The sequence below is a fragment of the Mastacembelus armatus genome, unplaced genomic scaffold (genome assembly GCF_900324485.2).
Source record: "Mastacembelus armatus unplaced genomic scaffold, fMasArm1.2, whole genome shotgun sequence".
Taxonomy (NCBI): domain Eukaryota; kingdom Metazoa; phylum Chordata; class Actinopteri; order Synbranchiformes; family Mastacembelidae; genus Mastacembelus; species Mastacembelus armatus.
The window spans coordinates 12015-36043 of record NW_022872886.1 but is presented as its reverse complement, the minus strand read 5'-3'; the positions used below and the strand labels follow the sequence as shown (position 1 = coordinate 36043).

At 41.0% G+C, this 24029-nt stretch overlaps 7 non-coding genes across 7 annotated transcripts; 4 read left to right on the top strand and 3 right to left on the bottom strand.

The window, feature by feature from the left end:
* Positions 1-1277: 1277 nt before the first annotated feature.
* trnat-agu (transfer RNA threonine (anticodon AGU)) lies at positions 1278-1351 on the bottom strand. The gene has a single exon. It is a non-coding gene; the product is annotated as a tRNA-Thr (tRNA).
* A 1757-nt stretch (positions 1352-3108) lies between these two features.
* trnaq-uug (transfer RNA glutamine (anticodon UUG)) lies at positions 3109-3180 on the top strand. The gene has a single exon. It is a non-coding gene; the product is annotated as a tRNA-Gln (tRNA).
* A 474-nt stretch (positions 3181-3654) lies between these two features.
* On the top strand, positions 3655-3726 carry trnaq-uug (transfer RNA glutamine (anticodon UUG)). The gene has a single exon. It is a non-coding gene; the product is annotated as a tRNA-Gln (tRNA).
* A 4179-nt stretch (positions 3727-7905) lies between these two features.
* trnal-cag (transfer RNA leucine (anticodon CAG)) lies at positions 7906-7988 on the top strand. Its single transcript has one exon. It is a non-coding gene; the product is annotated as a tRNA-Leu (tRNA).
* An 11117-nt stretch (positions 7989-19105) lies between these two features.
* trnan-guu (transfer RNA asparagine (anticodon GUU)) lies at positions 19106-19179 on the bottom strand. Its single transcript has one exon. It is a non-coding gene; the product is annotated as a tRNA-Asn (tRNA).
* A 3399-nt stretch (positions 19180-22578) lies between these two features.
* Positions 22579-22658, top strand: trnas-gcu (transfer RNA serine (anticodon GCU)). The gene has a single exon. It is a non-coding gene; the product is annotated as a tRNA-Ser (tRNA).
* Positions 22659-23111: 453 nt separating this feature from the next.
* Positions 23112-23193, bottom strand: trnas-uga (transfer RNA serine (anticodon UGA)). The gene has a single exon. It is a non-coding gene; the product is annotated as a tRNA-Ser (tRNA).
* Positions 23194-24029: the final 836 nt, after the last annotated feature.

The following is a 24029-nucleotide window of genomic DNA, read 5'->3' as shown; positions in this document are numbered from 1 at the left end:
TTCAATCAGGATTTAGAGCACATTATAGTAGAGAAACAGCACTGTTAAAAGTTACCAACGATCTTCTCTTAGCCTCAGATTATGGACTTGTTTCTATACTTGTCCTTCTAGACCTTAGTGCTGCATGTGACTGGTATCACAGGAACAGCGTTAAAATGGTTCCAATCCTATTTATCGGACAGATTCCAGTTTGTTCATGTCCATGATGAACCTTCCACACGAACAAAAGGTAGTTATGGAGTTCCACAAGGTTCTGTGCTAGGACCGATTCTGTTCACCCTGTACATACTTCCTTTAGGCTATGTCATTAGGAAGCACTCTATTAATTACCAATGCTATGCAGATGACACTCAGTTATATCTATCTATTAAACCTGTTAACACAAACCAGTTAACCAGACTTCAAGCCTGTCTAACTGACATAAAGGCCTGGATGACCAGGTTTGTGGGTTTGAGCCCTAAGTTATACAGTGGCTCTTGAATGTGGAAATTCATTCCCAAGTTCAAGGAGTCTATGAGCATGTACTGAGCTGTTGACAGTGGAAGGGAAGGAACAATAAGCCCAAGTTTCTGTTAACAACCAAACCTCAGACTGCTCAAATGCTCAGTGTCTGTTATCTTTTCAACAAAGAACAGAACAGCAGGTATTGAAACATAATGTTCTATGTCTGGAAATTCCACTTAGTCTGTGTTTCAATTTGGAAACAATTCTGTAGTCATTTATGATACAGTCACTCATCTATGTTTATTTAATGACACTGAAACACCTTCTCCTATTACCCCCCTGAAGTCACATCACCTCTTCTCAACACATGGAGCTCTCCTGTAGAATCACCACCACCCAAAGTGGGGCTCCAACCTAACCCTAACCCTGAGATTAAGAATATCATGCTCTACTGACTGAGCTAGCCAGACTGTGTATAACACACATTTAACTGTAAATGTGGTATACTTGGATCCACCTATGTTCTGCCAATTGACTATCAGGTTAATGCAGAATATCTTTGCAGTTGATTCAGTGTTGTTACTGTTACATGTACATATTCAAGTAGAAAATGGCTTTACAAAGAGAGAGACATTGAATGTTACCAAAGTACAGGGTAGAACATTAGTAATTCAGCTATTTAGAAAAAGCTGCGTTTTTTTTTTTTACGATGTCACAAAGCAATAACAAGAACTGCTTCTGTAAATGTGTTTTGCAGTATTTCCTTCTTGTGTCATTTCAGTGTATGGGAAGAGAAAACCAGGACTCATTCTATTTGTAGGGAGTTAGTAATGAGGTACCGCTGGGATTTGAACCCAGGATCCCCTGTTTACTAGACAAGTACTTAAACCAACTAAGCCACAGCACCACCTGCAGCTAACCTTAAAATATAGCAGCGGTAGTAACAGGCTCCTCTCCATGTTCTGAAGAAATGAAAGGTTCAAGAGGTCATTCATTCCTGGGGCTATAAGACTGTATAACACCTCTTGTTGAACTTGTGCACTTTATTACTTGCATTGCAAGTATCCTGTTAACTATTTATTTGTCTGTCTGTTTTTATTCTTTTATTTGTATAATGTGGCATTGTGTGGTCTCTGTGCTACTGCACACTCGAATTTCACCTCTTGGGTATGAATAAAATATTTATCATCATCATCATCATCATCATCATCATCATCATCATCAAAGGAATCACAGAGCAGCCAGGTGTTCAACTATTACACAGATCCAGAAAGTGACACCATACCACAAATCAGATGTGTTATCAGAACTTGATTTTACATCCATCCAATGTGAACAGATACAATTCAATTCAATTCAATTCAATTTTATTTGTATAGCGCCAAATCACAATACAAATCATCTCAAGGCACTTTACAAAAACTAAAACTAAAAACCCAACAATTCCCTTATGAGCAAGCACTTGGCGACAGTGGAGAGGAAAAAACTCCCTTTAACGGAAGAAAAAAACCTCCAGCAGAACCGGGCTCAGTTTGGGCGGCCATCTGCCTCGACCGGTTGGGGTGAGTGGATAGAGCAGAGAGAAAAGAACAGCAACAATAAACAACAACTAGACACTGCAAGTTGGTGGGACCAGTAACTGCACATCAGCGATAAACAGCTCCAGGACCAGGGACACCTGCAGAAGGTACAGAGAGACAGAGAGAGAGAGGGAGGGAGAGAGCACAAACTAGGGGAGAGAGAGAGCACAAGATACCAAAACAAAACAACATTCCTTCAAGTCAAAGTTGATACAGCGATCTAAGGATAAATGCCATTTTAACCTACAGTCCTCCACTCTATCAACTGAGCACTTTAGACAGCATCAACAATGCTGCAATTTCATTGGCTATGACTCTTATATACAACTGGCCCCTGTGTGGAAGGCAGCTATGCTCACCACTACACCACCATCACTGTGTCAAAGGTTTTTACTACTCTTCTGAGGTATTTTCCATCCACCTCATCTGTTCTGCTCCTTGGCTCCTGTACTTCTGCTTATGGAAAACATGTCAGTCAGGAAAGCAGGAGTGAAAGTTTGGACTTTTTCTGGCCCTCTGGGTTTTTCAAACCAATCTGTTTTTTAATAGTCTAATTTTGAATTTTCTCAAAATTCTGACTTTTTTTTTGCTAGGAGTTCTGGCTTTCTTCTCATAAATCTCTAAATTAGCATAACATAACTTCTTTTGTTTCATGTTCTCATTCCTGCCAGAGAATAGTTTAATCAATAGTCAAGAATTTTGCTCCTTCTTCTTCTTTAAAGAGATTATGGCACCATGAGATACCTTTTCTGTAATCTGTCTAATACATGTATGCATAACCTTTTCAAGCATACTTGACTTTTTTTAATTGTAGTGCTACGTGCACCACTCTATCATACATGGAACTAGTCCACTGTGTCGAAAAAGTGGTTGTGCCATGTTTCACAATTGGATGCTCTGGCTAGTCCAAGTGAAGCCTGGTTAGCTCAGTTTGTAGACCATGAGACTCTTAATCTCAGGGTCACGTGTTTTGAGCCCCACATTAGACAAGAAGTTGTCTGACTTTAGATGAGTAGATGTAGTTGATGTGTAAGCTGTGTGCTGCAATAGACAGCAGTATTTTGATGATGCCCTGCATCAGCTGCGTCCTGTGGTGTAATGGTTAGCACTCTGGACTTTGAATCTAGTGATCTGAGTTCAAATCTCAGTGGGACCAGCTTAAAAAAAAAGCTGTTTCATGTTATGAAACATGACTTCCAAGGTAACTACCAACAAAATGAAATCAAGCTTGAGATAAAGCTCAGTCATCTCTTGGTTTCACCGGCATAATCAATATAAAAGCAGGCTCTACCCCATTGTCCTTTTGCTGGTCCTCTCTGAGGGTCTTTTACCTCTTGAGAGTCTCTCAGTCTCCAGAGAATCTTGAGAACGAATCAGAGAAATCTCTGGTTCTGTCTGTCTGTGTACTGTCTTTTTGTGTCTTGCTGCAGTGATTGGGGAATACATCTGGTTGGACCATCATCGTACTTGACATGATGTGGTTTGGTCCAGGGGATCCATCCTCGCTGGTGACTGGTTCACAGTCCCCTGACTTGAATCAAACTTGGAATGAAGAAAACGAGTAATAGAGCAAAGGTTCTTCACATGGTCACTGCCTCACGTTTCTGAGAACAGAGATAACACATGCCAGGGTCCCATGGTGTAATGGTTAGCACTCTGGACTTTGAATCCAGTGATCTGAATTCAAATCTCAGTGGGACCAGCTTAAAAAAACAGCAAGGTCTTGTTATGAAACATGACTTACAATGTAGCTACCAACATAATGAAATCCTGAGACAGACCGTTCAATTCCCTTTACTGTGATAGTGCAGTCTCATTGGTCTGAGTGATGCAAGACTAATTTTTTTCTTTAAGTTAGTAAGTTTTAAAAATGTTTTATAAAAAGGAGAACCATAATTTCTTTTTCCTCCCAGCACGAAGTCTAGGGGTAATCATGGACTCAGATTTGAATTTTAACAGCAATATTAAATTAACTACATCATCAGCATTTTACCATCTCAAAAACGTTGTCAGGTTCAAAGGGACCATGTCTAAACCAGACTTGGAGAGACTCATCCATGCATTTATCTCCAGCAGTTTAGACTATTCTAACGGCCTGCTCACAGGGCTCTCAAAACTAGAACCAGGAACTACAACCACATTACTCCTGTTCTCAGATCTCTGCACTGGCTTGCTGTCGCTCAGAGAATGGACTTTAAAACAGCACTTCTTGTGTATAAGTCTCTGCACCCATGTACATCTCTGACATGTTGATGCCGTATGAACCATCTCGACCTTGGAGAAAGAGTGTTTCAGTTTTATGCAGCTAAAACCTGGAATAGTCTTCCTGATGATGTTACACAAACCTCATCTCTGTCAATGTTTGAGTCAAGCTTAAAAACTTTTCTTTTTAGCTCTGCGTACAACAACTAAAAGTGTTTTATCTACATTAATTTTCCTCTAATTTCTAGTTTCTCATTTTGATTTTTGCCAATGTACATTTAACGTGTCTTTTATTTCTGTAAAGCACTTTGAATTACTCTGTGTATGAATTGTGCTATATAAATAAACTTGCCTTGCCTAAGTATCTAAGTATTGTATTTAAGAATTTACTAAATAATTTCCCAAATGCAACCACAGGGGGGCACAATCCAGTGTCTTCATGTGCCGGTCCCAGGTCCGGGTAAATGCAGAGGGTTGTGTCAGGAAGGTCCTCCGACATAAAATTTCAGCCACATCAAACATGTGAATCACAAATACGATTTCCATACCAAATCGGTCCTGGCCCGGGTTAACAATGACCACCACTGGTGCTGTTGACCCACAGGGTGCCAGTGGAAACTGCACTACTGTTGGTCAAAGAAGGAGAGGAGGAAGGTGGGTTCATAGGCAAAGAGAGAAGAGGAAGGGCAGGAGTGTAGGACTTAGTGTAGGGAGTTTGAATGTAGGGACTTTGTCAGGGAAAACTAGAGAGTTGGCTGATATGATGGAGAGAAGAAAGGTGGATAGTTTGTGTGTTCAGGAGACCAGGTGGAGAGGTAGCAAGGTCTATAGATTAGGAGCAGGGTTCAAGCTGCTTTATCATGGTGTGGATGGAAAGAGGAATGGAGTAGGAGTTATCCTGAAGGAGGATTTTGCTAGGAATGTTCTGGAGGTGAAGAGATAGGGTCAGATAGGGTGATGAGTCTGAAGCTGGAAGGTGAATGTTGTCAGTGGTTATGCCCCACAGGCAGGATGTGAGTTAGAAGAGAAGGAGAAATTCTGGAGGGAAATGGATGAGGTGATTCAGGGTATCCCTAGTGGTGAGAGACTGGAGATTGGGGCAGATTTCAACACATGTTGGTGAGGGAAACGGAGGTGACGAGGAAGTGATGGGTAAGTTTGGTATGCATGACAGAAATGCAGAAGGACAGATGGTAGTAGACCGCAAAAAGGATGGAAATGGCTGTAGTGAACACATTTTTCCAGAAAAGGGAGGAACATAGGGTGACATATAAGAGTGGAGGCAGGAGTTGATTACATCTTGTGCAGACGTTCCAACCTGAAAGAGATCAGTGACTGTAAAGTAGTGGCTGGGGAGAGTGTAGCCAGACAGCATAGGATGGTGGTGTGTAGGATGACTCTGGTGGTGAGGAAGATGAAGAGGACAAGGGCAGAGCAGAGGACCAAGTGGTGGAAGTTGAAAAAGGAAGAGTGTTGTGTGGCTTTCAGGGAGGAGCTGAAAAAGGCTCTGGGAGGTCAGGAGGTTCTTCCAGATGACTTTCATGCCAAGAAAGAGTATCACAGTTTCAATATTTGCTTTGAGAATGCTGATGGAGAAGTACAGAGAAGGCCAGAAGGAGCTGCATTGTGTCTTTGTAGATTTGGAAAAAGCATATGACGGTGCTGAGAGAGGAGCTCAACCGTCCAGAGCAACAGAGAGTGTGGAAAAGAAGTGAAGAGACGTGTGCAAGCAGGTTGGAACGGGTGGAGGAAAATGTCAGGTGTGATGTGTGACAAAAGAGTGTCAGCAACAATGAAAGGAAAGGTGGACAAGACAGTGGTGAGACCAGCAATGTTGTCTGGTTTAGAGACAGTGGCACTGAGAAAAAGACAGGAGGCAGAGCTGGAGGTAGCAGAGCTGAAGATGTTGAGGTTCTCTCTGGGAGTGATGAGGATGGATAGGATCAGGAATGAGGACATCAGAGGGACAGCTCATGTTAGATGGTTTGGAGAAAAAGCCAGGGAAGCCAGATTGAGATGGTTTGGACATGTTCAGTGGAAGGACAGTGAATACATTGGTAAAAGGATGCTGAGGTTAGAGCGGCCAGGAAAGAGGCCTAGAGGAAGACCAAAAAAGAGGTTCTTGGATGTAGTGAAGGAGGACATGAGGATAGTTGGTGTGGATGTGAAGGATACAGAGGATAGGGTTAAATGGAGGCAGATGATTCACTGTGGCAACCCCTAAAGGGAGCCGCCGCTCAATATTTATTTATATTTTTTTAAGATTGTTTGTTTGATAGAAATGAAAGAAAACAGCCTTTAAAAAGTAAGCCACTCGGCCTCAACAACTTGCTTATACAACTCCAGGCCAGTTGAAATTGATATATTTAAAAACAGAAAAATGTTTAAACATTTGTTTTATTTTCTAACAAGTGGAGGTTAAAGTGTGTAAATGGGTGTGGAAACTGTACAGAAATACTGGGGAGGTATAAAAAGTAATGTGTCCATTTATTATTGCAGAAGAACCAAATAGAAAGACATATATTCAGATATAATGGCTGTACTAGCTACAACAATGACTACACAAACTTTTATAGACAACAAAAATACAATCTGCATTAAATACAGTGGAGGTGCACCTATTGTTTACTTCAGTGGCTTTGTTAAAATGTCCATATAAAATAGTACCCTGAACCACACACAGTAATTCTCTTTTTTAAAAGACGACCTCCTTCAGGATAAAGTATTTTCTTCTGTGCTTCAAGAGCAGTGTAAAATTTCATTGGCTGTCACTGAATTTCAACTATACATGACTGGCCCCAGACAAACTAACTCTTCTTCTATTCTATACAAAGAATTAGTCTGGAATGTCTTTGGTTGAGATCAATTTACAGGGGGGTGGCAATGGACACAGAATAAACTAATGAGAGAAATGAACGGTATGACGTGTACGCTATCAGATGCAGCTACACAGAGATTGTGTCAGAGCTACATTTCGTAAGCTCAGGCTGAGTTTTCCATAAGTGATATTCAACAGTCAAGGCAAGAGCTCTGTTTTTGCCTGGTTTCCAACCAGGGACCTTTCATGTGAGGTGAACGTGATGATCACTACACTACAGAAACTGACACAACCTTCAGACTTAGAACATGGCACTGGGAAATGCAACATTATACACTAAGCCCATAAGACACTTTATTTGGAGAATCTAAACTCAAATGATCCAACTGTGTGTCATCTTTAGGAAATCATAAAGCAGCCCTGAGAGATTTCTTCAAAACATACAGTTGTGTTCCTGTAGTGTAGATGTTAACATGTTTGCCTTACACACAGACGGCCCCTGCACCAGCCTTGAAAGTTGGAAAAGTACTACAACATGGTAATTTACAGATGTTTATCCATTGGCTGGGAATCCAACCCAGACCTCCCACGTGGCAGACAAAAATTCTTCCATTGAACCACCAATGCATCTGGCTCGCCTAGAAACTGAATGTCTCCGCAGCTTGACACCTGGTCTTCTACATTTGATAGAGAGCAGTTTGTCCAGTGTCCTCCCTGGATCAAACATCTCCATGTCACTGAATTAGTCTGGAATGTCTTCAGCAGAGATCAGTTTTCAAGGGGTCATGACACGTGCAGCAGTGTTGATACGCTAGTGAATATGTTGTCATTCAAAATTTGTGTATTTTGGTTACAGCAACAGTCAGGATGGCCGAGCGGTCTAAGGCGCTGCGTTCAGGTCGCAGTCTCCTCTGGAGGCGTGGGTTCAAATCCCACTACTGACAAGCCAGATCTGCTTTAATGTGTCTCAAAAGACAACTTTGTGTCAAACTGCTTTAAACCATCTTATCAAGGATAATGGAACAGAGTGCAGATATTGGTGACCCACATCATGCCGGTCTCATGAAATGGCAACATGTTGACTATGCCAGCTACCATGCCCAAATATAATTAAATTAATGACAAGTGGAATCATATACATTATTAACCCTGTTACACTGAGTCAGATGTGACCACTTAAATGTTTTGTATCAATACTAAAATATTAATTTTGAGATGATATATTGAATAAATGTATCAATGCATACAGATTAAACCTAAACACTAAATAATGCAATGTAAAAATTACAATAAGGGCATGCAAAACAAACAGATAATCCCACTGCTTCCATAGTCCCATATAGATTTTTTTAATATGGGACTGGACTTTAAGGCAGTGACACCAACCTATAAAAACTCAGCTGAAACAAAGTTTAAAGTGTATTCCACCTTTTTGCAAGTGCACTGGATTTAGGATAGTCTCCCAGAATCCTTACAAACTCTTGTAAATTTTTTGACCTTACAGAATAGTGATTGAAGCTAAATGTAGCTAAAATGCAGAGTGGAGGGGAACAGAGTGCAGCAGAAGTGTGCTGGATCCACCATCCCAAGGTCGATGGACTAAAACCATCCTCCTTACTGAAGCAAACATAATACTTGAGGTTTTGTTGTCTTAACATCACTTCTAAAAGCAAGATTTATGACATGGATGGGATTCATACCCACGCGTGCACTGTACAGTGAATTAGCAGTCCATCACCCTAACCACTCAGTCACCTCCTCACAGCTTTGTTACTGTTTACAGTACATTATCAATGAAGACCAATACAGAGAAAACTACAAACTGAAAGCAACACTTAGATCACTCAGTCATGGTGACCAATGCATCACAATCTGATCTTAATGTTGTCAGAACATTAAGGTCAGATTTATCTTTATGAATTAGTCTGACTATATTCAGAGACTCGGTTCTTTGGGAGCTGGAATTGTTTATTTTATTTCAGTGTAGCTGAAATATGTTGAATGTGCAGCTGAACTTCCTTTATTCACTACTCATTGTGCTGATAGGTTATTGACTGATATCTCATGTTTCAGAAAAGTAATGTTTTATTTATTATTGTGGTTTTTCTTCAACACGTCCCACTGAGATTTGAACTCAGATCAGTATTGTAATGGGAGACTGCCTGGGAATACCAGCTGAAGGATAAGGACTGAAGAGTATGGACTGCACATGTTATTGGCAGTGACATGGAGATGTTTGATCCAGGGGGGAACATGTTATAGTACTTTTCTTTTCCAACTTTCAAGGCTGGTGCAGGGACCGTCTGTGTGTAAGGCAAACATGTTAACATCTACACTACAGGAACACAACTGTATGTTTTGAAGAAATCTCTCAGGGCTGCTTTATGATTTCCTAAAGATGACACACAGTTGGATCATTTGAATTTAGTTTCTCCAAAGGACGTGCCCTATGGGCTTATTGTACAATGTTGCATTTCCCAGTGCCATGTTCTCAGCTTCAAGAGTGTGTCAGTTTCTGTAGTGTAGTGGTCATCATGTTTGTTTAACCCACAAAATGTACCAGGTTCAAAACTGGACCGAAATGTAATTTATGCATCTTAGTTTCAAAAAACATGCAGCCTGACAAACTAAGCAACCATAGCTGTGACCTCTTTGTAGCTCCATTTGATGTGCTGAGTTACTCCTGGAAGGAGTTGGTTTGCAGGACACTGATCAGAGACTTTGTGGAGTGGTCTCAGCCTATCCACCTGTTCCTGAACGTGGACACGTTGAAGGAGCTCATCATAGACTTCAGGAGGAGGACAGCAGTGGAGCCCATCACCATCCATGGCCAGGAGGGGATGTAGTGAACTACTACAAGTAGAGTCTTCTGGTCAGCCTGCTGTGAGGCACGACAGGTTAGTGAATACCCAGCTACTGGAATGACCAGTAATAACCATTGATAATGATAACCCATGGATCCTCGCACATAGTAGCTGGTACACTCTGTGAAGAGCACAGAGAACAGGTGATGAGACCTATGTGTAAAGGACGAAGCCAAAGTCACCTTCAGTGAGTGTGTTACTCCTCTTCTCTGACCTCGTTTTCTGAGGTAGCATTTTCGAAGCATGTGTTCTTTTTAGCCCATGAAAAGAGTGGTCGCCCAAACTGAGCCTGGTTTTGCTGCAGGTTTTTTCTTCCGTTAAAGGGAGTTTTTCCTCTGCACTTTCACCAGGTGCTTGCTCAAAAGGTATTTGTTGGGGTTCTGATTTTTGTAAAGTGCCTTAAGATGATTGTATTGTGATATGGCGCTATACAAATAAAATTGAATTGAATTGAATTGAATTGAATGATTGAAGGCAAATCAATTAGGTTCTGCAACTGAACACCACAGGTAAAGAAACAGTATTGTCTGCATTGAATAGACATTTTCCACCAATGGAAAATCTATCCTTTCAGCAGATTTCTTCACACTTGGACTAGATCTAGGGGTTCGCCCAATACAGCATTGCAATTAAACACAGCCATGTATATTAGAAAAGGTTATGCATCTGAGTCTGAGACAAATTACAGCAAGGTAGAAAATAAGAGGATTAAACTGGGATGAACTGGTGGATGGAAGTGCAAGCTTATGGGGACATTTGATTTTCTAAGTAAAGCATGAGCTGTTGACTGTTCTATCATTGGCTGACCAGCACCATCAGGATCATGCTGCTTATTGCAAGATGTAACTGAAGCAAAGCTCTGTATATTTAAATAATGACACTTCCCAATGTGGGACTTGAACCCACAACCCTGAGATTAAAAGGCTCATGCTGTACCTACTGAGGTAACCAGGGTCCACTTGGGTAACCTGAAGCACTGTTTTTCCAATTGTGACATATGCCACAAACACTTTTTTTGACAGTGTACGGTCATTAATATTGGAAAAGGTTATGCATACATGTGTTTTCAGGAAAAGGTCAAACATGATCTCTTTAAAGAAGAAGAAACTGCAAATTTAGTGCAGCTGCATGTGTCTTTGCTGGGAATCATTTGCTTCTGTCTGTCTCTAACACTTTACCAGTCCATCTTTAGACTGAGTTTAGGATTTCCTGTTCCATTAATACACACAAATACAGAAAGAAATACGTGCAGCTCTGCAACAATGTAGAAAAACATTTGAAACATGTATTTATTCATATTCAGTTTATTATCAGCTTTTATTTCTTTTTGTTGTGCATAGAAGTTTGTGTGGGCATTTTGTAGCTAGTTCAGCCATGATATTTGGTGTTAATTCAGAAATTAGGTTCTTGTCTTTAGTTCTTCCTCAGTACTAAATAGACCAATTACTATAAAAAATGTATTGAAATCAATGACTTGCAATAATACTAAGTGGCTCTGGCCCTATGAACATCATTCTTTTTGTGTTCTTCTAGCTCCCAGTGAAACAACTGTACAAAGTAAAGAAGACTTGATTCAATTCAATTCAATTCAATTTTATTTGTATAGCGCCAAATCACAATACAAATCATCTCAAGGCACTTTACAAAAACTAAAACTAAAAACCCAACAATTCCCTTATGAGCAAGCACTTAGCGACAGTGGAGAGGAAAACCTCCCTTTAACGGAAGAAAAAAACCTCCAGCAGAACCGGGCTCAGTTTGGGCGGCCATCTGCCTCGACCGGTTGGGGTGAGTGGATAGAGCAGAGAGAAAAGAACAGCAACAATAAACAACAACTAGACACTGCAAGTTGGTGGGGCCAGTAACTGCACATCAGCGATAAACAGCTCCAGGACCAGGGACACCTGCAGAAGGTACAGAGAGAGAGAGAGAGAGAGAGAGAGGGAGGGAGAGAGCACAAACTAGGGGAGAGAGAGAGCACAAGGTTAGTAACATTCAATGGTGGAATATACATGAGGTGGGAGAGAAGGGGGGGGTTAGGGTAGGGGAGCTCAGTGCACCGATGGTCCTCGGGCAGTCTAGGCCTATAGCAGCATAACTAACTAAGGGATGGTTCAGGGTTGCCTGAAGCCAGCCCTAACTATATGCTTTGTCAAAGAGGAAGGTTTTAAGTCTAGCCTTAAAAGTACAGAGAGTGTCTGCCTCCTGAACCCAGGCTGAGAGCTGGTTCCACAGGAGAGGAGCTTGATAGCTAAAGGCTCTGCCTCCCATTCTGCTTTTGAGAACTCTGGGAACCACAAGTAGGCCTGCACTCTGAGAGCGAAGTGGTCTATTGGGATAATATGGTACTATGAGGTCTTTAAGGTATGAAGGAGCTTGATTATGAAGGGATTTGTATGTGAGAAGAAGGATTTTAAATTCTATTCTATATTTTACAGGGAGCCAATGAAGAGAAGCCAATATAGGAGAAATATGATCTCTCTTGCTAGTTCCTGTCAGGACTCTGGCTGCGGCATTCTGGATTAATTGGAGGCTTTTTATTAAGATATTAGGACATCCAGATAGTAATGAGTTACAGTAATCTAGCCTTGAGGAAACAAACGCATGGACTAGTTTTTCTGCATCATTTTGAGACAGGATGTTCCTAATTTTGGAAATGTTGCGCAGGTGAAAGAATGCAGTTCTAGAAATTTGTTTTATGTGTGAGTTAAAGGACATGTCCTGGTCAAAAATAACTCCAAGGTCTTTTACAGTAGTGCTGGAGGCCAGGGCTATGCCATCTAGAGTAGCTATAATTTTAGAAAAGTTATTTCTGAGATTTTTAGGCCCAAATATAATGACTTCTGTTTTCTCCGAGTTTAAAAGTAAAAAGTTACTGGTCATCCAAGCCTTTGTGTCAGCTAGACAGGCTTGAAGTCTGGTTAACTGGTTTGTGCTAACAGGTTTAATAGATAGATATAACTGAGTGTCATCCGCATAGCAGTGGTAATTAATAGAGTGCTTCCTAATGATATATCCTAAAGGAAGCATGTACAGGGTGAACAGAATCGGTCCTAGCACAGAACCTTGTGTAACTCCATAACTAACTTTTGTTCGTGTGGAAGGTTCATCATGGACATGAACAAACTGGAATCTGTCCGATAAATAGGATTGGAACCACTTTAACGCTGTTCCTCTGATACCAATCACATGCTCCAGTCTCTGTAATAAGATGTTGTGGTCAATGGTGTCGAATGCTGCACTAAGGTCTAGGAGGACAAGTATCGAAACAAGTCCATTATCTGAGGCTAAGAGAAGATCGTTGGTAACTTTCAACAGTGCTGTTTCTGTACTATGATGTGCTCTAAATCCTGATTGGAAATCTTCAAATAGTTCATTCCTGTGTAAGTGGTCTGATAGCTGCTTAGCAACAGCTTTTTATAGGATTTTAGAAATAAATGGCAGGTTGGATATTGGTCTATAATTAGCCAAGACTCCTGGATCAAGACTAGGCTTTTTGAGTAAAGGTTTGATTACTGCAGTCTTAAAGGCCTGTGGTACGTAGCCTGATACTAGAGATAAATTTACCAAGTCCAATAAAGATGAGTTCATTAATGGCAGGGTGCCTTTAAGCAGTCTAGTCGGGATGGGGTCCAAGAGACACGTTGATGATTTCGATGAAGCAACTACTGATGTAAATTCAGAGAGATCTATAGGAGAGAAGCAGTCTAAACATAACTGAGGTCCTACAGATGATTCAAGAGCTACTGTAGTAAAAGATTCATTTATTGCAGGTATAGGAAGCATCTGCTGAATTTTATCTCTAATAGTTGTGATTTTATTTGTAAAGAAACTCATAAATTCATCACTGCTGAGAGCTAAGGGAACACTGGGCTCAACGGAGCTGTGACTTTTTGTCAGCCTGGCTACAGTGCTGAAAAGAAACCTGGGATTGTTCTTATTTTGCTCTATTAGTGATGAATAGTATGCAGTTCTGGCTTTACGGAGAGCTTTTTTATATGTTAGTAGGCTGTTTTTCCAGGCTAGAAAAATTTCCTCTAAGTTTGTGGAACGCCACTTCCTTTCCAGCCTTCGTGATGCCTGCTTTAAGGTACGAACATGTAAATTATACCATGGGGCTAGTCTTCTCTGAATCACTAACTTCTTTTTCAGAGGGGCTACAGAATCAAGCGTTTCACGCAGTGAGGTTACAGCGCTGTCAACAACATGATCAATTTGGTAGGGAGTAGGATTAAGGCAGCTGCCCTCCACTATGTTTATACTTGGCATAGATGCAAATAAAGATGGAATCATTTTCTTAAATTTATTAACAGCGTTGTCGGATAAACATCTGCTGTAGTGGAATTTTCTTCCAGACGCTGCATGATCCATCATTTTAAATTCAAAAGTTATTAAAGAATGATTTGACAAAACAGGATTTTGGGGAAAAATTATTAGATGTTCAATTTCGATGCCATAGGTCAGAACAAGATCAAGGGTGTGATTAAAACAGTGGGTAGGTTTATTAACGTTTTGAATGAAACCAATTGAATCTAATATAGAATTAAATGCAATGCTGAGGCTGTTATTTTCAACATCTACATGAATGTTAAAATCTCCCACTATAATGACTTTATCTGATCTAAGCACTAAATCAGACAGGAAGTCAGGGAATTCAGTTAAAAACTCTGAGTAAGGAACAGGTGGACGGTACAAAATGACAAGTAGAACTGGTTTTTGTGTTTTCCAGTTTGTATGTGAGAGACTAAGAGTGAGGCTCTCAAATGAGTTATAACTGTTCTGAGGATGAAAGTTTAATAATAAGTTTGACTGGAAGATTGCAGCTACTCCTCCACCTCGACCTGTGCTTCGAGGAACATGATAATTTTTATGACTGAGGGGGGTTGATTCATTCAGACTGACATATTCATCCTGCTGTAACCAGGTTTCAGTAAGATAAAGTAGGTCAATTTGGTGATCAGTTATCAAATCATTTACTAACAGAGATTTAGAAGAAAGGGACCTAATATATAATAATCCACATTTGACAGTTCTGTTTTTCTGTTCAATAAGAGGAGTGGTCTTAATTTTTATTAAGTTTTTATGAATAACTCCTCTTCTGTTAACTTCTGATTTGTTTGATTTATATGTTCGAGGGGCAGACACAGTCTCTATGTGGTTTGAAGGGGGCGGCGGCTCTAAGGAAACTGCAGAGAAGTGTTTTAGACTGAGTCTCTGCATCCCGGTCCCCACCCTGGATTGTCAGGCTTTAGGTCGGCTAAGAAACTCGGCCAAATTCCTAGAGATGAGAGCTGCACCATTCAAAGTGGGACGGATGCCATCTCTCGCTATCAGACCGGGTTTTCCCCAGAAAGTGGCCCAATTGTCTATGAAGCCCACATCGTTTGCTGGACACCACCTAGACAGCCAGCGACGGAACGATGACATGCGGCTAAACATGTCATCGCTGGTCAGATTGGGGAGGGGTCCAGAGAAAACTACGGAGTCCGACATTAATTTAGCAAAGTTACACACCGACTCAACATTAATTTTAGTGACCTCCGATTGGCGTAATCGGGTGTCATTGCTGCCGACGTGAATAACAATTTTCCCATATTTCCGATTAGCCTTAGCCAGCAGCTTCAGATTTGACTCGATGTCGCCCGCTCTGGCCCCAGGAATACATTTGACTATGGTCGCTGGTGTCTCTAGCTTCACGTTCCTGACTATGGAATCGCCAATTATCAGAGTCGGTTTCTCAGCGGGTGTGTCGCTGAGCGGGGAAAATCTATTAGAAACATGAACAGGCAGGTGATGAGCCGTGGGCTTCTGCTTGGGAGTATGTTTCCTTCGGACCGTCACCCAGGCTAATTCTCCGGGCTGCTCCGGAGCTGCCCTTGGACCGCTAACAGACCCTGAGCTCGGTGGCTCCACACCAGCTAACGGGGCTAGGCTAGCTGGCTTTTGTTCGAAGGTGCGGAGCCGCGCTTCCAAATCAGTGATCCTCGCCTCCAAGGCTAACAGAACCTTACACTTAATACAGGTATCATTATCGCTAAAGGAGGCAGAGGAATAACTAAACATGTGGCACACCGAGCAAGAAAGAGAGAGAGGGAGAGGCCATGTTAGCAAGCTAACTAGCTAGCTAAGCTAACCGGTAGGCCAACGAGCGCTAAGTCAGGAAATAGCAACAAACACCGGTCAAAACAGAAAGGTACCCGACCAGCACCGGAATGCAGCAGCCAGTGAACCGTTCAAAGTCTAGCCGGTTCCCAGGTGTGCCAAACCACAGCCAGTCTGCAGACGAACCACACAACACACACAACACGACACGCCTGCAAGACAAAAGTGATTCGCTTACCCGGATGTTCAGCTACTCCAACCTACATATATGTTCTCTTTGTTTTATTATGTACAATTTTAAAAAAAAATTGTGTCCCTAATTTTTCTGCCATCTGGCACATCTTGAGTTAAGATGGACTGTTTCACTTTCTGTTGGTGGAGGACATTGCTCTCTTTGCCTCTCTCTTTGTCGCTATGTTGTGGAGAACCACACACGCCACAGTAATGTCACAGGCCCTGTCTGGTGGGACCCTGAGCCTATGAAGGCACTGGAACCAGGCCTTGAGTATGCCTACAGTCGTTTCAATTCTGGCCTATATAGAGATACATGGATAACAGAACATAGGGAGGTGTATGTTAGTACTCATCACGGGCAAATCTGTTGCTTAGTGCACACACATGAAAAATTTGAGAGTCATGCACAGATCCAGGCCACATTGCTTTCACGTTTGTTATCACATGTGATGCATCACATATGACCTTAAGCACACGGAATAAAAAAATCTGCATTAGCTGTGATGGAATTATCTTTCATAATGAATGCTAAAGGCCGCTATTTACATGTACATTAATGCTGTGGAAGGACTTCCTATTGACATAATCGCATTCATTTACAGAGGGAGCCACGACAGGGATATGAGTCCCATCTATGCAGCCGATCATGCCTGGAAACCCTAAAATATACAATTGATTTGTGCATGAAGTGTCAAAGCTACAGGCTGAATGTGCCACTTGATGCTTGTAGTGATTCCTGCAATTCTGTAGGATTCCTCTTTGATAAGACCTGTGGGTCTGTGACTGGGGAAGACCACAAAGCTGTACAGCAGACGTTTGAGCACAAGGGTCACATTTCTGACTGCGTGAAACGCAGTTGCCTTTGAAATATGTTCTGCATCACCAGTGTTATACAGGATACGTGCAGTTGCAAAAACACAAAGAGCTACTGAAAGAATTTGTTCTGACCTTAGACTGTGTCCACCAGAAGTCATATGGGATATCTAAGGGCTGGGGTTCCTCAACAAAAGGGCACACCAGGTCTCCTGCCTCTTCTTCAGTCTGAGTACCCAGGACTCAGGAAGAACTCGGTTTATAAAACATGCCAGCGAGCAGGTTTGTGTTACAGAGTGAGTTACCACGGTAACTGACTCAGAGTCAATCTGAACACGCTTTGTTTAACCAAAATCCCTGAGTATCCCTCATCTCAGAGTTAATACATTCTGGGTTTTCACTAAACCCACTTTCTGAAACAGGCCCCAGTTCTCTGTGCTACACTGAACCATAACCTAACCTCTGTTACTATGGAAACACTATCTGAAGGGGGAACTGACATCAAAACAATAATGACAGTACACTGTGTTTGTTGGTTCCCTCTCATTCAAATGAGACATGATGTCAGCATTAACCTAACCTAACTGGAACACACACAGCAACACAGTTTTTTCAGTCCTCAAAGTCCACTAAGGCAAGAAGACATAAATGTAGTGCATTTTTGAATAACAGACCACTGTTAAGAGGATTCCAACCTTTGCAGGGAGACCCCAATGAATTTCAAGCCCATCACCTTAACCGCTTGGCCACAACAACTTGCACGTGTAACTACTGAATTTGAGATATTTAAAACAAAAACATGTCTTGTTTAAAGTATTTTTAAAAAGTAATATTTAATATTGTTACAGTTACATCAGTGTCACACTTGAATTATGTTCATATGGTTGTTCCATGGTGACAGTTTATGAATCAGTGCAGTAACATTAGACTTTAAGTAGACTGTTACTATTGCAGAACAGTATTTATACTAAAGTCTCCAGTAAAAATGTATCTGTGTAATAAAGTGCTATGTCATTTTCTGATGACGTTAAATCTTTTGTGATCCCATTTATAGACCACTGTGAAATGAAATACAACTGCAAAATAATGAGCTAACTGCTAACTGAGGTGAGCTGACTGCAACAGTCATCCAGGCCAGGTAGCTCCTTCGGCAACAACAGAGAGTTGTTAAAAGTGATGTTGTAATTCTGCAACAGTGGGCTTTACATGGTTAAATTCATTCTTGTAGTGGTCTTGGTGAATAAAATATGGGTCCTGGTTCTCGTTTATCATCCCACTGCTGTAGTGGTCCTGGTCCCAGAGGCCAGTGGATCTAAACCATCCTTTGCTATACCTTCAGATTATGATACTGACACAATGACACAGTTGGGAACGGTGTGTTGGGGATGTGGGGGTTCCATTCAGAGCTTTACTTCAAACCCAAGTGTCAGAAAACTTCATTATTGACTAATCAGCCATAAAATTAACTATAACATCTATTCTACTACAACAAGTGTTTATATACTATGTTAACATTACTAAGAATCTAAAGGTTGAGTCATAGCAACTGGACTTTCAGTTTTAAGGCCTCAACAGTTCACCACCCATCCAGGTGGCTTCATTAGTCTAAGAGAAAGTTGAACTGGAACCTGCAATTTATCTGACAGAGATACATTGGAACTGAAAGTCTAATTGCCACGACTCAACCTTTGATAATTTGTTTTTTTTTTCTCTATCTGACTTTCTTCTCTGAATTCTTCTTTTTCTCTGAATTGTGGCTTTTTCCCTCAGACAAATATCACAGTGCCCATAATCCTCTTCTGTAAAGCTTTGAGACTAACTGAATAGATAAACATGCTGCCATGACAAAGTACAGCTGATCTGGTTGAGCTCAAACCACCATTGGTTCAGTCAAACAAAGCTGCTTGAAGACTTGTAACACAGAAACACTGGAATGACTTCAATACTTCACCATCAAAGCCATGCTATTTTGTTTGTAGGTGTGACTTCCTGACTTTCAACTCATTTGTGGTCAAACTCTGAATACAAACAAGTCACCAGAAGGAAGACGTCCCTGAGTGGACTCGAACCACCAACCTTTCGGTTAACAGCCGAATGCGCTGACCTATTACGCCACAGAGACTGTTAGTGGAACGCTTTTCATTTTCATTTCCTCTCTTAGCAACACATTTTCAGACCTGGTTTCCCACTGACTGTCTAAACAAAGCACAATACATATGACTGCACATAATTTCAGGTGGGCATTAAGAAGAAGCCCTGTGTGAGGTTTGAACTTTTTATATCAGGTTCTGGTATAAAAAGAACAAAGTTCCTTCTTTTATGTTTGGATGTTTTGAGAACAGTAAGATGTTGATGTGCAGGACCACAGGATTTTTTAAAGCCAGATCCCATCCCTCTGGGATGTAAATGGGATCAAGTCAAAGTCCAGATGGCTAACCATTACACCATGGAAACAAGACACAAAGCATAGGGCTGTGCACACAATTGACTATGTTTATGTGTAATGCCTTCATTTTTGAGCCATTGTGTCAACGCTAACCTTCTCAACTTGGACACAAACAGTTCCTTCAGTTTTCGTAGTTCACCAAGTGCTGAGTTACAAAGAAAAGCTTGACACACTCCTATGGGCAATTTAGAATAACCAACCAACGTGACATACATGTTTTTGGACAGTGTGTAACAGTCTCTGTTGTTGCTGAAGGAGCTACCTGGCCTGGATGACTGTTGTGTTGCTGTTGTTGAGTTAGTCTGTTGCTGTTTCTGTCTACAAAGATGTAAAAAAAAAAAAACTATATTATATAAATATTTTAGTATTAATACAAAATATTAAAGTGGTCACATCTGAGTCTGGCATCACGGTGGTTGAGTGGTTAGCACTGTTCCTTCACAGCAAGAAGGTCGTGGGTTTGCATCCCTGGCCTTTTTGTGTGGAGTTTGCATGTTCTCCCTGTGCTTGTGTGGGTTTACTCCGGGTACTCCGGTTTCCTCCCACAGTCCAAAAACATGCATGTCAGGTTGATTGGTGACTCTAAAATTGCCCGTAGGAGTGAGGTTATTTGTCTTTGTGTGTCTCTATGTGGCCTTGTGATGGACTGGTGACTTGTCCAGGGTGTACCCCTGCCTTCCACCTGAAAAAGAGCTGGAATAGGCTCCAGCAGATCCCTGTGACCCTGGTTAGGGAATAAGCGGCTGTAGAAGATGGATGGGTCACATCTGACTCAATGTAACAGGAATATACTGTATATTAATATTGTAATAATATTGTATATGATTCCACTTTAATTACTTTCATTTGGGTGTGTTTGGGCAGCCCCTCTCAGTAGCTGGTAGTGGTAAGTGCCCAGTGCACAGTGAGCATGTTGACGTCTCATGGCCAGATCAGGCGTCATGATGTGAAGACATCAGCTTCCAGGAGAAACAGATGCATTGGTGGTTCAATGGAAGAGTTCACGCCTGCCATGTGGGATCTCCAGATCTCTCAGATCTCCTTTATGATTTCCTAAAGATGACACACATTTGGATCATTTGAATTTAGCTTCTCCAAATAAGTGCCGTATGGCCTTATTGTACAATTCTGTATTTTACAGCACCACGTTGTGATACCAAAGGCTGTGTCAGTTTCTGTACTGTAGTGGTCCTGGTGTTTGCTGATAAGTGAAAAGACCCTGGTTTAGAACCAGGTAGAAAAAGAGGTTGTTTATTGACTGTTGAAGAAAACTCAGCCTGAGCTTACCAATGTTAGCTGTGACCCAACGCAAGAATAAACAGCCTGACGGTGACACCACAGTTAAATCTACAGAGACAGTCCACCAAACACCTTAAAGTAAGTAGCAGCACAAAGGACAAATCAAATACTCATTTCACAGTTTCAGTATCAATGCAGAATGCATGTATACTGGTTTAGTTTCAAGGAAAGGAGGATGTGTGGAGGAGTGTGAGGTTGTTCCACTTTATGTGGCCCTGCGATGGAGTGCTGGCCTGTCCAGGGTGTACCCCTGCATTTATCCCAAAGAGAGCTGGGATAAGCTCCAGTAGATCCCTGTGACCCTAATTAGGAATATGTGGATATAGATAATAGATGGATGACTGCTCTACTGACTGACCAGTGGGAAACATTTCTTTTTATGCTGATATCATCTGCACACTGAACAATTAATTTTAGCTCTTGAGCCTAGAAAGTTTAGAAGGACTGTCTCTGTTTCCTTCCTATCTCCTTGCGCCATTCTCCTGTTTCATAAAGGATTCATGTTTGTCAGCTCCTGTTCACTAAACTAAATTCTCCAGTAAAAGTCGATCTCTAAAAATTTGTTCCAAAATGAAAAGGTACAAAATGATGTAGTGTCTGTGCCATTGATTCAGTCACCAGTCAGTCATGAATTATTCTGAGACAAATCTATGTCAAACAGGAAATACTGGGATTTAGATTATGAGCACATCATAGTACAGAAACAGCACTATTAAAAGTTACCAATTATCTTGTCTTAGGCTCAGATAATGGACTTGTTTCTATACTTGTCCTCCTAGACCTTAGTGCTGCATTCGACACCATTGACCACAACATCTTATTGCAGAGACTGGAGCATGATACTGGATACAGTGGTTAGCACTGTTGCCTCACAGCAAGAAGGTCGTGGGTTTGCATCCCGGCCTTTCTGTGTGGAGTTTGCATGTTCTCCCTGTGCTTGTGTGGGTTTACTCCGGGTACTCCGGTTTCCTCCCACAGTCCAAAAACATGCATGTCAGGTTGATTGGTGACTCTAAAATTGCCCGTAGGAGTGAGTGTGAGTGTGTGAGGTTGTCTGTCTTTGTGTGTCTATATGTGACCCTGTGATGGACTGGTGACCTGTCCAGGGTGTACCCCTGCCTTCCACCCGAGAGAGAGCTGGGATAGGCTCCAGCAGATCCCCGTGACCCTGAGCCAGGAAAAGCGGGTATAGAATATGGATGGATGGATATATTTATTTTGTTTTATATTCCATAGCCTGCCCATATACCTGGGCAATATATTGTACATATATATTTCATGCATATATTAGTTATATGGAAACCTGTATTTTTCCATCTATACACTGTACATTATTCATCTCTATTGTCTACACAACCATACTCTACCTGCACTTGGTACTTAATGCTTCTTTGCACTTCTGGTTGGATGTCCACTGCATTTCATTGGCTCTGTACCTGTACTCTGCTAAATGACAATAAAGTTGAATCTAATCTAATCTAATCTAATCTACTACTAGTAAAACATATTTAAAATGTAACATTTCTAACGAATGTCAACACAATATGCAAACATTCAATAACAAACTGATTCATCATCTGGACTTATATGCACTGATATGTATTGTACATTGTTTAGACAGTCAGTGGGAAATCAAAAGGAGAAAAGTGAAGTGCTTTGACACAATAACTATGTCCTGGGTGGGTTCTTGGGCACATCTCAACCTCATGAAGGTCAGCTGGAAGTTATTCTGGGAATTCTGCACAGATCATGTATTTCAAACATCTGTTTCAATGTGACAAGGTGACAGTGGTTAAGGTGATGGACTGCTAATCCACTGTGCTTTGCACGTGTGGGTTCAAATCCCATCCTTGTCGTGTGAACTGGTGTTTGGTGTTCAAAGATAAAAAATGTGACATTAGACAAAGACTTGAGTATACCCTTTGCTTCAGTTTGGAGTTAGAGCATGTATTGCATTTGTGTAGTATAGAGGGAGAACCATAGTAGAATAAAAGTGCATTGATGTGGCCACACTAACAGACTGGAGTACCTGTGCTGATGAACTTCCTTGTTGGAGTAGTAGCAGAGGACGGTTTCAGTGCATCGACCTCTGAATTATGCAACAAAACAGAAAAAAAGATGTGTTTCTCTTTACCTTAACATGAAGCAAAGCTCAAACCAGTTCTCTGTACAACACTGAACCATAACCTAGACTCAGTTATTGTGGAAACACCATCTGAAGGTGTAATTGACATCAACAGAAGATGTGATCAGGCCAATTTTGAACAGATACAGACATTAATGCTAGTGATGATTCCTAAAGGAGACCACATTGTTGACAGGATTCAAACCTGCACGGGGAGACCCCAATGGATTTCAAGTCCATCGCTTTAACCACTCAGCCACAACAACTTACAGTCAATTTGTTATATTTAAAACAGAAAAATGTGTAAGTATTTGTTTTATTTTGAAAAGAAACATTTCTCTGCACATAAGTGTAGGTTAAGGTGTGTTACTAGGTGTGAAATCTGTGCAGCAATAATAGGAAGATATAGTCATTTGTCTATTTAGTACTGAGGAAGAACTAAAGACAAGAACCTAAATTCTGAATTAACACCAAACATCATGGCTGAACTAGCTACAAAATGCCCACACTAACTTCTATGGACAACAAAATGAAATAAAAGCTGATAATAAACTGAATATGAATAAATAAATGTGTAATAATAAATAAAATAAATAAATAAATAGCTAACTGACACTTGATAACAATTTTAGAGTCACCAATCAACCTAACATGCATGTTTTTGGACTGTGGGAGGAACCGGAGTACCTTTTTGCTGTGAGGCCACAGTGCTAACTTTGAAATATATCATAGATTTTTTAACAGTAATAGGATTTGTTGAAAGAATATAGTTTTTTGTCAGACCTTGTAAGAAGAAGAAGATAAAGGAGAAGAAGAAGAAGAAGAATACTGATACTGATACTCTGATATGCTACTTATGCTACTCTGTATTTCCATTTATTTCCATGGGTACACAGGAAGAGAGAACATGGGAAAGAACACTGATTAAAATGATACATGATGAACAATGGAATAGATTCATGGAATTTATGGACTGAACTTGTCAGTAACAATGTTTGAAATTTGTTACATCATGTTAGAGTTTGGTACTAAGTTCTATAGTTTGATGGAAGACTTGAGAAAATATCTCTATGTTTTTGCAGTTTGAGACATCAGCTGTTCA